The sequence below is a fragment of the Pristiophorus japonicus genome, chromosome 3 (assembly GCF_044704955.1).
Source record: "Pristiophorus japonicus isolate sPriJap1 chromosome 3, sPriJap1.hap1, whole genome shotgun sequence".
In the NCBI taxonomy this organism is placed as follows: Eukaryota; Metazoa; Chordata; class Chondrichthyes; family Pristiophoridae; genus Pristiophorus; species Pristiophorus japonicus.
In genome coordinates this window covers 266,770,692-266,784,309 of record NC_091979.1, presented here as the reverse complement: position 1 = coordinate 266,784,309, position 13,618 = coordinate 266,770,692, and the positions used below count along the sequence as shown (strand labels likewise).

The following is a 13,618-nucleotide window of genomic DNA, read 5'->3' as shown; positions in this document are numbered from 1 at the left end:
GAGCCTCGCACAACAAGATTGCTAATTAGTCCCTTCTCGTTACACATCACCCAGTCTAGGATGGCCAGCTCTCTAGTTGGTTCCTCGACATATTGGTCAAGAAAACCATCTCTAATACACTCCAGGAAATCCTCCTCCACCGCATTGCTGCCAGTTTGGTTAGCCCAATCAACATGTAAATTAAAGTCGCCCATGTTAACTGCTGTACCTTTATTGCACACATCCCTTATTTCTTGTTTGATGCTGTCCCCAACCTCTCTACTACTATTTGGTGGCCTGTACACAACTCCCACCAGCGTTTTCTGCCCTTTGGTATTCCGCAGCTCCACCCATACCGATTCCACATCATTCAAGCCAATGTCGTTCCTTACTATTGCATTAATTTCCTCTTTAACCAGCAACGCCACCCCGCCTCCTTTTCCTCTCTGTCGATCCTTCCTAAATGCTGAATACCCCTGGATGTTGAGTTCCCAGCCTTGGTCACCCTGGAGCCATGTCTCCGTGATGCCAATCACATCATACCCGTTAACTGCTATCTGCGCAGTTAATTCGTACACCTTATTCCGAATACTCCTTGCATTGAGGCACAGAGCCTTCAGGCTTGTCTTTTTTACACACTTTGACCCTTTAAAATTCTGCTGTAAAGTGGCCCTTTTTGTTTTTTGCCTTGGGTTTCTCTGCCCTCCACTTTTACTCTTCTCCTTTCTATTTTTTGCTTCTGTCTCCATTCATAGGCTCCTATCCCCCTGCCATATTAGTTTAACTCCTCCCAAAAGGCACTAGCAAACACACTCCCTAGGACATTGGTTCCGGCCTTGCCCAGGTGCAGACCGTCCGGTTTGTACTGGTTCCACCTCCCCCAGAACCGGTTCCAATGTCCCAGGAATTTGAATCCCTCCCTACTGCACCACTGCTCAAGCCACGTATTCATCTGAGCTACGCTGCGATTCCTACTCCGACTAGCATGTGGCACCGGTAGCAATCCTGAGATTACTACTTTTGATGTCCTACTTTTTAAATTTAACTCCTAGCTCCTTAAATTCATCTCGTAGGACCTCATCCCGTTTTTTACCTATATTGTTGGTACCTATGTGTACCACGACAACTGGCTGTTCACCCTCCCTTTTCAGAATGTCCTGCACCCGCTCCGAGACATCCTTGACCCTTGCACCAGGGAGGCAACATACCATCCTGGAGACTCGGTTGCGGCCGCAGAAACACCTATCTATTCCCCTTACAATCGAATCCCCTATCACTATTGCTCTCCCACTCTTTTTCCTGCCCTCCTGTGCAGCAGAGCCAGCCACGGTGCCATGAACCTGGCTGCTGCTGCTCTCCCCTGATGAGTCATCCCCCCCAATAGTACTCAAAGCGGTGTATCTGTTTTGCAGGGGGATAACCGCAGGGGACCCCTGCACTACCTTCCTTGCACTGCTCTTCCTGTTGGTCTTCCATTCCCTATCTGGCTGTGTACCCTTTTCCTGCGGTAAGACCAACTCACTAAATGTGCTATGCACATCATTAAAATGGCTAATGGATTTTTACACTAATCAAAAGAGGTATAGAATATAAAAGCCAAAAAATATTACTTCATTTATACAGAACACTGGTAAGTGTTCATTTTGAATATTGTGTTCAGTTGTGGTTCCTCCCTGGAGAAAGCCCATTGATAATGATATGTGGGCTGAAGGAACTGAGTTAGAATGAGATACTGGGTAAAATTCAGGTTACATTCCCCAGAAAGGATGTGGCTAATTGAAGTATGAAGTAGATGGAGGTCTAATCTCTCTAGGAAGGGAATCCAAAACAAGGAGATGAATATAGCATTTGAATTGAGCTTGGTAAAAAAACAAATCCAGGAAAAACTCTTCACAAAGAGTTACGAGAATGTGGAAAAGGGTGGCCCAAACGGCCATAGAGGTAAAGTCATTTGAGATGTTCGAAAAGAGAAATAGTTGGGAACGTAAAATAATTTAGGATTATAGAGAAAGGACAGAGAGTTAGGATTAAAAATGATAGAGCTGCCATGGCTAACAAAATAGGAACAGGCCATTCAGTCCCCCGAGCATGCTCTATTGTTCAATGAGATCATGCTGATCTGCAACCTAACTCCATATACCCACCTTTGGCCCATATTCCTTAATACCTGTGGTTAACAGAAAGCTATCAATCTCCAATTTAAAATTAACATTGCTCATCTCCGCCGCTGCCTCAGCTTATCTTTTGCTGAAACTCTCATCCATACCTTTGTTACCTCTAGACTTGACTACTCCAATGCACTCTTGGCTGGCCTCCCACATTCTACCCTACGTAAACTTGAGGTCATCCAAAACTCAACCATGTCCCATTTACCCATCACCCCTGTGCTCACCGACCTACGCAACGCCTCGATTTCAAAGTTCTCATCCTAGTTTCCAAATCCCTCCCATGGCCTCGCCCCTACCTATTTTTGTAATCTCCTTCAGCCTCACAACCCCCCTCCCCCCAAGATGTCTGTACTCCTCAAATTCTGCCCTCTTGAGCATCCCTGATTATAACTGCTCAACTATTGGTGGCTGTGCCTTCAGCTGTTTTGGCCCTAAGCTCTATCTAACTCCCTCCTTAAACCTCTCCGCCTCTCCGCCTCTCCACCTCTCTTTCCTCCTTTAAGACGCTTCTTAAACCCTATCTCTTTGACCAAGCTTTTGGTCATCTGCCGTAATTTCTTATGTGGCTCAGTGTCAGTTTATTTGTTTTGTCTTAAAACACTCCTGTGAAGCGCCTTGGGACATTTTACTACGTTAAAGGCGCTATATAAATACAAGTTGTTGTTGTTGCAGCAGCATCAATTGCCATTTGCAGAAGAGAGTTCCAAACTTCTATTATCCTTGGTATTCCACAATTTCACTCCTGAAAAGTCTGGTTCTAATTTTTAGACTATGCCCCCTAGTCCTAGAAAATTCTGACAAATCGCACTTTCCAGGTTTTCATGCAAGCGTTTCTCTATGCACCCATAGGGGCGACAAATTACAGCCCATCATTTTTTTTGCTTTTGTGGGAATAACTTTTAAGTTCCACCTTTCTTCCTCATTCCAGTTCTATGCATTGCCGTTCCCTCGTTCAAAGACATATTCCAATCAATTGTACATTTTTCTGCTTAGTCTGGAGTAGTCAAGTCTAGAGGTAACAAAGGCATGGATGAGGGTTTCAGCAGAAGATGAGCTGAGGCAGTGGCGGAGATGAGCAATGTTAACTTTAAATTGGAGATTGATAGCTTTCTGTTAACCAAAGGTATTAAGGAATTTGGGCCAAAGGTGGGTATATGGAGTTAGGTTGCAGATCAGCATGATCTCATTGAACAGTTAAGCATGCTCGGGGGGCTGAATGGCCTGTTCCTATTTTGTTAGCCATGACAGCTCTATCTTTGTTAATATTCACTACTTTTTCTGAATGTGATTGATGTTAGGGACAGGGTTTGTAATATGCCAGTTTATCATAGATCCTTCAGATAAAAAGCTATTAAAATATTCAAATTTATCAAAATAATTTGTAACTCTGATGTTACAATAGAAGAGAGAACAGAACCATGCAAGTTGAACAGGCTTTAAAGTATTTTCTCTTTGAATATATATGTTACTGTATGTATAGTGCATAAAGTTATCTTATGGTGGATTAATGGGGTTAGCTGTTGAGATAAATTAGGATTCTGAGCATTCCTGCTTTAAAACTGGACACAATTGCAGAGATTATGCAGTTTCAATAACTGGAGGGAAAAATGTCATGAGGGAGTTTGGTGCTCCTTCCCACTAAATCAGTTAGCTGGTTTGGGAGAAGATTTATTTAACATTTTCATCAATCATTGATAAAATTCAAATTTGTACAAGGTCATTACTCATTTTCATTACACTGACATATTGTACATTTTCTGTGCGGCAAGCATGGAATTCCCGTCCACAATCCATTAGCAGAACATACATCACTGTATGGGCAGAGTGCTTGTTTCAGTGTGTTTTTTTAAAACTAATTAAAAAGGACTGCACAATTAAGTCACATCTGAAGCACTTTCAGGGTCCCTTTCAACAACAGTGGCATGAGGAGCAGCAGCAGGATGGGCTGGGCTCCGCAGCACAATTGGGACAGGTTTGGGCAGCAGCAAAACGTGGGACTGGACCAATGCTGGCAACAGTGTTTTATAAGGGCTGTCGTTGGCCCACATGCAGTACTAATCAAATCCTTGGCTCTACATAACTGTGTTAATTTCTAGCATCTCACCTACAGACAAGCCCTGGTATATAAAGCCACACAACATCATCCTGTATTACTCTGAATGAATGAGCAACTTGTTGACTTGTCTACATGCATCTCTGACCAGTCAGGTAATTCAGCGGACAAGTGCACAAGAATTTGTATTTGTGAGCCCATAAATGCACATCACGGAGCCTTGGAGACTATGCATGAGATTTAAATCCAGGTTCCCATTAATTTGCTGATAGATCTGGCTGTTGTGATTGAAGATATATCCACCAATGAATCGATGATGCCGAAAACAACCCTTTCCAAATCTTTACCCCCCACAAAATTCAAACAGGACAAAGCAACGAGTATGAAAGATAAGCTCCAATATGACCCAGTTGCTGAAGCTTCGAGGCAGGATTGCGAGAGCTTAGTCTCCACGAGGCCCAAGGGCCGCAGGTTGGACACACTTGTCTTGGACCCCTTCATCACCTCCAATCTTACATACTTCCTGCTCCCTCAATCCTATTCCCACCAAACTGACCATCCAACTTCCTTTTCTGGTTCCCATGTTAGCTGATATTGTTAACGGTTCGCTCTCCTCAGGTACCGTCTCCCGCTCCCTCAAATCAGCCCTCTCCCTCTCCTCAAAAAAACCTCTCGATCCCTTGCAAACTACCACCCCAATTCCAACCTCCCTTTCCTCTCCAAAGTCCTTGAGCGTGTTGTCACCTCCCAAATCCATGCCCATTTTTCCCGCAATTCCATGTTTGAACCCCTCCAATCTGGTTTCTGGGCCTGCCACTGTACCGAAACAGCTCTCAAAGTCACAAATGACATCCTATGTGACTGTGACAAAGGCAAAATATCCTTCCTCATCCTTCTTGACTTGTCTGCAGCCTTTGACACGGTTGACCACTCCATCCTTCTCCAACGCGCCTCCACCGTCATCCAGCTGGGTGGGACTGCACTCGCCTGGTTCCATTCTTATCTCTCTTATCATAGCCAGAGAATCACCTGCAACGGCTTCTCTTCCCACTCCCGCATCATTACCTCTGGTGTCCCCCAAGGATCTATCCTTGGCCCCCTTCTATTTCTCATCTACACGTTGCCCCTTGGTGACATCATCCAAAAACAGTGTTAGTTTCCACATGTACACTGATGAAACGCAGCTCTACCTCACTACCACTTCTCTCGATCCTTCCTCGGTCTCTAAATTGTCAGACTGCTTGTCTGACATCCAGTTCAGGATGAGCAGAAATTTTCTCCAATTAAATATTGGGTAGACCGAAACCATTGTTTTCAGTACCCGCCTCAAACTCCGTTCCCTAGCCACACTCTCCCTAACATCTGTCTGAGGCTGAACCAGACCGTTCGCAACCTTGGTGTCATATTTGATCCTGAAATGAGCTTTCGACCACACATCCGCAGCATAACTAAGGCTGCCTATTTTCACCTCTGTAACATCGCCCGTCTCTGTCCTTGCCTCAGCTCATCCACTACTGAAGCCCTCATCCATGCCTTTGTTACCTCTAGATTGACTATCCCAACACACTCCTGGCTGGCCTCCCACATTCTACCCTATGTAAACTAGAGGTGATCCAAAACCCGGCTGCCCATGTCCTAACTCGCACCAAGTCCCGCTCACCCACCACCCCTGTGCTTGCTGACCTACATTGGCTTCCAGTTAAGCAACACCTCGATTTCAAAATTCTCATCCTTGTTTTTAAATCCCTCCATGGCCTCACCCCTCCTTATCTCTAATCTCCTCCAGCCCCACAACCCACCTCCCCCCACCCTGAGATGACTGCGCTCCTCTAATTCAGCCCTGCTGAGCATCCCTGATTATAATCACTCAACCATTTCTATTGCCTCGGCCCCAAGCTCTGGAACTTCTTGCCTAAACCTCTCCGCCTCTCTACCCTCGTTCAATACGCTCCTTAAAACATATCTCTGGTCACCTGCACTAATTTCTATTTCTGCAGCTTGGTGTCAAATTTTTATTGCATAACGTTAAAGGCGCTATATAAATACAAGTTGTTGTTGTAATCTTTTAATGGCTTTTTCTGACCACTCATATCTGTTTCCTGCAGAATATTCTGCATAAAATCTCACACAACAAATGAGTGATGTTACCACTCACTTTTGTAATTTAATCTCTCCTGCCTGCCACCCTATCACAGACCTTCCCTTCTGTTCTTTCCTTCCCTCCTCCTTCCCCACCTCTGCATTTGCTTAAAACCCACAACATTTCTAATTTTTTCCAGTTCGGATGAAAGGGTGAAGTATTTACCCTGTTTCTCTCCCCACTGATGTTGCTTGGCCTGTTGAGTATTTCCAGCATTTATTACAAAAATATATAGTTATGTCTTGTCTCACACAATTAATTCAGTCAAATGGGACAGGCTTTGAGTATCATTTAGCTTTACTCTGCGAACCTTTTTGTCTGTGCCAGAGTATGCAAACTGTAACTAGTATGCAAGGTTTTATCTCATTCTTTCCCTTCCATCAGAACTCCATTCAATCATGTATACTGTTTACAACAAGGTTGCATTTACAGCTAGAATTTTATCGGGAGAGAGTATAAAAGCAGAGAAGTCCTGCCTCAACTGTACAGGGTATTGGAAAGGTCACACCTCAGGTACTGTGTACAGTTTTGGTCTCTGTATTTAAGGAAGGATATACCTACATTGGAGGCTGTTCAGAGAAGGTTCACTAGGTTGATTCCGGAGATGAGGGGGTTAACTTATAAGGATAGGTTGAGCCTATACACATAAGAGTTCAGAAGATTGAGAGGTGATCTTATTGAAACTTATAAGATAATGAAGGGGCTCAACAAGGTGGATGCAGAGAGGATATTTCCAAAGGGGAAACTAAAACTAGGGGACATAGTCTCAGAATAAGTCTCATTTAAAACTGAGAGCCGTAGAGGTTGGGTCATTGAATATATTTAAGGCGGAGATAGATTTTTGAGCAATGAGAGTGTAAAGGATTATGGGGAGCGGGCAGGGAAGTGGAATTGAGTCCATCAGATCAGCCATGATCTTATTGAATGACGGAAATGGCCTACTCCTGCTCCTATTTCTTATTTCTTATGAAACATGCCAATCCAACTTTATTTCAGTTTTAGAGCTAATAAACACCACCTTACTGTACAGAAGCGTCAAAAGGTTTTGGGTTCAAGCCTTGTTCCAGAACCTGTGCATATAATCTGGGCTGCCACTTCAGTGCAGTAGTGAGGGAGTTTTCATTGTAGGAAATATAAATCTTAAGAAACATTAAATCGAGACCGTCTACCTGTTGCAGATCGCATGGCACTAATTCAAAGACTATGGAGTTCTTCCGCCTTCAGCAACACTCCTGCTTCAACACACAGCACCAAATAGATTAACTCAGTTTAGAGAGAGTATAATTAGGGCCCGAAATTGGTCGACATACCACCCGCTTACCGCCCAAAAATGCGATTTTAGTCAAAAAACACCTACATACAGCCGACATATCACTCGGTGGAATATTCATCATTGACATACCGCCGAGCGGCATGCACACCATCCGCCTTGCCCGCATATCGCCCAAGAAGTCCGATTTTCATCACATACTGCCGACATACCACTGCAGCTGCAAACCGTCCTGGAAAAGGTGGTTTGACGCGATGTTAATTGGGCGGAAATGAGCGGAGTGCACGGAGCCACGATTTTGGAAATCGGGAACAGTCAGCTAAAGCAGCACCTCTGTATTTCAGAGGTGAACAGTGACTTCACAATGCGATTTACAGTGGGAAAGGTATTTTTATTGGTACTGAGTAACTTAAGATAGAAGGCATTTTAGTTATATTGTTCTCATTGAAAAATATTGTGGAGATTTAAAAAGAATGGGGCCTGTACTATCTCAGCCTGTATTGCTGACTACCTGTCTAATGGAGGAACCAGATGTGAGAAGGTTTATAAATGAACGCTTTGCTTGAATGTGGAGAGCTGTGTTTTGGGACCTTGATGACTGTTACCCCAAAAGTTTGACACTATACAAGAGTGCTTAAATTCAATTCAAATGTTTATGTAAAAATGTCAAAAATATACAACAAATTTAAAACTTATAACTTTAAAACAACTGTAACAACTTTAACACTAACAACATTAACAAAACTTTTACAACTTTGATAAACTTTTACAAATCAAACTTCAATTATTCAATGAACAAGTACAACAAAAGACTCTTGACTGTCCTCGACCGCATGCTACACCACCCTTGGGACTATTCCCCCCTTTCTTACTCCCGCCCTTCCCTTTCCCACTGCCCCTGAGCCCGGACTTCCCCATGGTGGTACTGCACTCAGAGTGCTGTTGCTATCATTGGGGGTCAGACATTGCAGGCGCAATAAATGGGGTCTCAGGAGAAGCTCGTGATGTGGAAGGTACGGCTTCAGGGCTGGCAGATGATGTCAGCTCTCCACACTCGGGTGCTGTCGACCTGACTACTTTGGCATGGGGGGGTGGTTCTGCGCCATGTCCCGATCCCATTGATTGCCACATGGCTTCGAGAGTCAGCAGTCCGTTGCATTGTGGTGATCATACGCGTCATATTCTCTGACTGCCGCTCTGATAGAGCCGCGATGTTTACGGCTATGATAGTCATGGCCTTGAGCAGGTCTCGACCTACGTCAACGCTGGCCTGTGACGGACGCACCATATCCTGGTACGTGCCTATCTGTCCTGCAGCAATGGACCTGTTCTGCACCAACCTCCGTCACTGTGGCAAAGGCGCTGCAACATTGGGGGTGCCTTGTTGCAGACTCAGTGGTGGAGGATGTTCCAGCTGGCCCACATGGAGCTGGTGTATCCTCCTCTGTCTCCACCTCAACCATCACTTGCTCCAGGATCAGCGGCTCTTCCTCTTCATCTTCCTCATCTCTGCCAGGGGTGAAGTCGGGAGAGGGCTGGGCGATGCCAGAGGTGTGAGCAGTGGATCTGTCGTCTGGTCTCTCTGTGTCAGTGTGGTCTGAATCGTCAGGAGTCTGGAAGTACAAAAACAACTTTTAAAAATACTTGACATTAGGGGAGGGGTCAGGATTACATAAGTACATAGTACAGTGACTTATCGCAGTCTTACTTAAATGTCCACCACTGCTGCAGTACTGCATTACATATCACAGACAGACAATACATATATGCATTGCGTTACATGCCCCCAAAATTGCAGTACATCACGAGGCCAACATTAAGTGCAATAAACTTACATTACATATCAGGCCAACATTACAGTTACATGACATGACATGACAGGACCGCAACACAGACCGGGGACTGGTTGGCTCTTTTTTGACCGGAAGAGAGAGAGTGTATTCAACTTACCATCCTGTGAGTGGATCAGCCCCAATGCTGGTGGTGGCATGGTTGCTATCCCCAACCAGGGACAGGGCACAGATCTCGATTTCTGTCAATGGCTCCTGGGTTGTGGGTTGTGGGTTGTTCCCCCCAGCCCTCCCCCCCCCCCCCCCCCGCATGCCGCTGATCGGCTGCTATTGCAGATTTCTTCTTCAGCAGAGAGTAAAGTAAATAAAAATAAAAATCTTCAATCCATTTAACATCGCACACACAGGGTCACTAGCATGAACACACAAACAAAACCCTGCACTGATCCTCGTCATTGCCTGAAAGCACGAATACATCGCCGTAACCTTAAGATAAATAAAATTATCCATGTGACACTGAACCTACATTTACATGGTACATGACATAAGAACATAAGAACATAAAAAAAGGAGCAGGAGTAGGCCATTTGGCCCCTCAAGCCTGCTCCGCCATTCAATAAGATTATGGCTAATCTGATCATGGACTCAGCCTCACTTTCTTGCCCGCTCCCCATAGCCCTGCCTTCCCTGTCCTGCTTTCTGTCTGCTTTTTTTTTAAATAGGGGCGTTACATCTGCAGTTTTCAAATCCGCTGGGACCTCCCCAGAATCCAGAGAATTTTGGTAGATTACAACCAATGCATCCAGTATCTCTACAGCCACTTCTTTTATGACCATAGGCTGCAAGCCATCAGGTCCAGGGGACTTGTCCATCTTTAGTCCCAGTACTTTACCGAGTAAGTTCCTCCCTTCGTGTTTTCCCAATGACTGCGATCTGTCAGCCCAATTACTGTATCCGGAGTAAGTGCAGAGTTCAGAGGTGTGATCGTGACAATCTGTGAAATTTGACTTAAACACTTATCGTGTTTCCTTGGTCGGTCTTACAACCATTTCAGTAACTCTCCTCCACACGGACACATCATGTCGAAAATAAGCAGTTAGCTCGCCACCACAGGATAACTTAATAGTGTCATGCTTTTAAAGTCAGACGCCTAAATGATTTTGCTGTGGGGACCGATCTGCTGCTTCTCTGGGAGTCATTTGCAGAACAAAACTGAAACTTCCTCGGATCGAACGGCACAGATAGCGGGGGCGGGGGAGGGGGAGGGGGTGACCGTATACGAAGGACAGAGCGGCTGCAAATGTTCACCGCGGCGACACTTGTCTTGAAAGAGGACCGGAATCACATAACCCTTGGAGGGGTTCGACGACGTTTTGGAGCAAACATGACATGAGAAGTGCATAAATAAAATCATTACTTACTCTTGCTACCCTCACCAGGTCGTTCCACCTCTTACGGCACCTTTACCCGGTGCGTACTTGTGGAGGACACAGCCTCCCCGATCTTGTCCCATATCCTGTTGTACTCCTTTGTGGGGGACTTTCCACGACCACCCTTCGTTTGCTCGAAGTACCTCTCTGTGATATTCTCGAGAAGGGTAGGTAACTCCGTCTCGTCGAAGGTGGGCGCTCTCAACCTCCCGTCCTTTTCGATGTTCCTGCGCTTGGATTTTTTTTTACATTTCCATAATATTTCTGTTATATTTGCTTTGTAAAACATGTCTTATTCTTCAAACTGTAAAATTAGTTATGAATATTTTTTAAACTCTGCAATGTGTTTTTAAAGTAAAACTGCCCGTCGACGAGCTTGCTGCTCCTTCTCACTCCCACCCGCTCCTCACTGCGCATGCGCGGGTGACCCGACCCCGGAAATCGCGGGTAAAACGCTTCTATAAAAAAAAATTGTGCATGCGCAGTTCAGTACCGCACCGTCCATTGAAGAGAAAGTCGATGTGGATCAACTACTAGGTTACATACCACCGAAAAAAAATTACCCATTTTATCCTCTTCGGTCTCAGCGGTTTGAAACGACGTACCGCTGCCATACCGCAGAGAAATGGGTGGACCTGATGCATTAACCAATTTTGGGCCCTAGGTGTTTTTTTTTTAAATTGGAGGCTATGATTTTTGTTATTCTCCAAAAAAAATGGTTTGTCATTTAAATCTCGTTTTATGGAGACTTGCTACTTTTAAGTGACCATAATTTTACCGCAAGTGAAATTAAGTGACAGCTATAACATAAGATCCAATGTGACCAAATCTCCATCTTTAATGCATATGTATGTTTTTCATATCCAGTAAAAAAAAACATCTCATTATTGAAGACCAAAGCTATCAAAATACAACCCCTGTGAAGTTTCTTTGGGAAAGGAGCCCAAGTGTGTTTCAGCACATACCTTTCCTGGTAAAAGCAACTCCATGTAGTAAGGACATGGGTAGAAAGATATATATATATATATATATTAAAAAGACTCGAGGCCCGAAATTTATGACTCTACTGCCGGCAACTCGGCGGTCTCCCTGTTTTTTCGGTGCTTTCCCCGCTCACATCGGCGGTTTGGAAGGACTGCTGGGGAGTGTCCGCCGGCGTGCAATGCCGAAAAAAGTCCTCCCACCCAAGATTCATCCGAGCGGTCCTCCGCCCCTGCAGGAGGAAAGACCGGCGTGTGGAAGCAGGTCTTACTTGGACGGTAGGTTATGAAGACCAGCAAGAAAAGGGTCTCAGATTTTTCTGTAATTCTTTTGCAGTGATTTTTTGTTAAAGGGTCCTCTGAAGGTTTTGTGATGTTTTATTTTTTTATTTTAACTTTAAAAAAAATGTGCCCCCCCCCACCCCGTCTCCAGTCTCGGCGTAACTTTCTCCAGGATTCCGGAATCTCACCTATCGCCATTTTTTCCGCCGGGTGCTTTTTTCCTTCTTTTTTCACCAAACTGCTGCCCAAAGTACCATCAGGATCTTAGCGGTCTTTTCGACGATAAATGGGCGGAACTTGCCTTTGATCAATTTCAGGCCCACAATCCCCAAGATAAACTTAAGTTTAAATACTGGTTTGAGTGGAAGAAAGCTTGTTCTTCAAAGCCATGTCTTCGCCCGTCTCTCTGAGCTCTTCTACTGTTGCTTAGCATCCATTTCTCTTCCATGAAGGATCCTGGGATATTTACTGCATTTAAAGCTCTATATAAATGAAAGGAAATGCTAGCCTCATCAATTAACATTTACAACCCTTACTGCTTTTCTCTTGCACTCTAAACAGAATACTATGAGGGGAAACGTTCAAATCACCAGTTAAAACGTCCTGTAGGCTTCTGAAATAGCACCCTTTAATTTTATTAACTATTACTAAAAGTGCTAAACACCTAGCACTTAACAGGCACTAGGAGCTTTCCAGTCCCTTTAAATAAATTTGGAGAGAATGTTGCCACGTGTGAAAGGATCCAAAACTCGGGAGTCATAAATAAAAGATAGTTGCGAATAAATCCAATAGAGAAATAAGAAGCAATATCTTCACACAGACAGTGATTAGAATGTGGAATTCGCTACCACAGGAAGTGGTTGTGGCAAATAACTTAGATGAATTCAAAAGGAAACAACATGATTACGAGAGAAAAAGGAATGGGGAAAAAGAAATCATCATCATGAGCAATCCCTCAAAATTGAGGAAGACTTGCTTCCATTCCAAAAGTGAGTTCTCAGATGACTGAACAGTCCAATACGGGAATTACACAGTCTCTGTCACAGGTGGGACAGATAGTGGTTGCGCTTGGTTTCTGCATGCTCTCGGGGACGAGACTCGAGGTGCTCAGTGCCCTCTCGGATGCTCTTCCTCCACTTAGGGCAATCTTTAGCCAGGGACTCCCAGGTGTCGGTGGGGATGTTGCACCTTATCAAGGAGGCTTTGAGGGTGTCTTTGAAACGTTTCCTCTGCCCACCTGGGGCTCGCTTGTCGTGTAGGAGTTCCGAGTAGAGCGCTTGCTTTGGGAGTCTTGTGTCCGGCATGCAGACAATGTGGCCCGCCCAATGGAGCTGGTCGAGTGTGGTCAGTGCTTCGATGCTGGGGATGTTGGCCTGATCGAGAACACTGACGTTGGTGCGTCTGTCCCCCCAGGGGATTTGCAGGATCTTGCAGAGGCATCGTTGATGGTATTTCTCCAGTAATTTGAGGTGTCTACTGCATATGGTCCACGTCTCTGAGCCATACAGTAGGGCAGGCATCACTAC

General features: G+C 44.8%; 1 long non-coding RNA gene across 2 annotated transcripts; it reads right to left on the bottom strand.

Moving 5' to 3' along the window:
• Positions 1-8,244: 8,244 nt before the first annotated feature.
• On the bottom strand, positions 8,245-11,975 carry LOC139259512 (uncharacterized). 2 transcript variants are annotated; one of them, XR_011592583.1, is made up of 3 exons: positions 11,796-11,975; positions 10,822-11,057; positions 8,245-9,223 (listed from the first exon to the last, which is right to left on the bottom strand). It is a non-coding gene; the product is annotated as an uncharacterized lncRNA (long non-coding RNA). The 2 variants fall into 2 exon arrangements; XR_011592582.1 differs by lacking the exon at positions 11,796-11,975 and having other exon boundaries at positions 10,822-11,787.
• Between the last annotated feature and the right edge of the window lie 1,643 nt (positions 11,976-13,618).